The sequence below is a fragment of the Otolemur garnettii genome, unplaced genomic scaffold (assembly GCF_000181295.1).
Source record: "Otolemur garnettii isolate 467f Iridium unplaced genomic scaffold, OtoGar3 scaffold00184, whole genome shotgun sequence".
Classification (NCBI taxonomy): domain Eukaryota; kingdom Metazoa; phylum Chordata; class Mammalia; order Primates; family Galagidae; genus Otolemur; species Otolemur garnettii.
In genome coordinates, this window is record NW_003852579.1 from 3,108,115 (window position 1) to 3,109,200 (window position 1,086).

At 42.2% G+C, this 1,086-nt stretch overlaps 1 long non-coding RNA gene and 2 other non-coding genes across 3 annotated transcripts in view; all 3 read right to left on the reverse strand.

Moving 5' to 3' along the window:
• The window catches only part of LOC111721787, a 3,318-nt gene extending 2,729 nt beyond the window's left edge, over positions 1–589 (reverse strand). The window contains exon 1 of the long non-coding RNA XR_002770804.1: positions 574–589. This is a non-coding gene — a long non-coding RNA (uncharacterized LOC111721787). The remainder of the gene's footprint in view (positions 1–573) is intronic.
• Positions 91–294, reverse strand: LOC111721801. The gene has a single exon (XR_002770817.1). It is a non-coding gene; the product is annotated as a small nucleolar RNA SNORA73 family (small nucleolar RNA).
• Positions 590–671: 82 nt separating the features above from the next.
• LOC111721802 lies at positions 672–874 on the reverse strand. Its single transcript, XR_002770818.1, has one exon. It is a non-coding gene; the product is annotated as a small nucleolar RNA SNORA73 family (small nucleolar RNA).
• Positions 875–1,086: the final 212 nt, after the last annotated feature.

Genomic DNA, 1,086 nt, shown 5'->3' on the forward strand with positions numbered 1-1,086 from the left:
AATCATTAGCAAATTCTGCAAAACAAGATATCAATCTGTCAATAAGTAAACTGGAGATAAATTAAGATCAATACTGAGTGGCCTATAAAAGGCTGTTTCCTGCATGGTTTGTCTTTCCAGTCATTGTCCGTAGGACTCTGGGAAGTCGTAGGAATATGCAGGTGCAGACTCAAGGCCCAGCTTCATCTCCAACGGTGTGGAAAGGGACTATACATCAGGAGGCAGAGCCCTATGCTCCCCTACGCCACTTGGACAGAGCCTGGGTAGAGTGACCTCCCAGGGTATCCACGTTGGAACCTTTTGATTAGTACAAACATCACTCAGTCATAAATGCAGTTTTTCTAAACATCACCCCTTAAAATATTTGCAATATCTATGTTTGCATATTATCAAACAGAAGTTTTGAGCACAGGAAGATTAAACGTCTTAGAGGTGGCTCTTGACTGCCTATAACAGGGGTCACCTCCCTCCTAGTTCCATTGCAAAAATGTAACACATCAACAACCTAAAACCAATCCAGGGTAGATTTACTTACTAATCAATAAACCAAAAATTCAGACCACAGCTACTTACCTCAGGAGTTACTGGAGTTACTGCTTATTCTGCAAAATAAGGTATTAATCAATTAATAAACTGAAGCTGAGTTAAGATTAAGCTTAGGTGCTCTAAAAGACTGTTTCCTGCATGGTTTGTCTCCCCAGTCATTGTCCACAGGACTCTGGGAAGTCGTAGGAATATGCAGGTGCAGACTCAAGGCCCAGCTTCATCTCCAACGTCGTGGAAAGGGACTTTACATCATGGGGCAAAACCCTATGCTCCCCTATGCCACCTGGACAGAGCCCGGGGAGTGACCTCCCGGGTGTATCCACGTTGTAGTCTAGTTTCCCAGACAACTGGGTAACAAGTTTTCCTTCTTTCCAATATCAAGAAGTAAAAACAAAATTCGTTTTCAAAACAGATCATCTGTCCTGTATCAGCAGTTTTAGTTTTCAGACATACCAAACTAATCTAGAAATCTTTCAGTACCACGCGTAAGGTCATGTCAAAATTACAATGAAATTGGGTTTGTGGGTCGTTCAACTACAC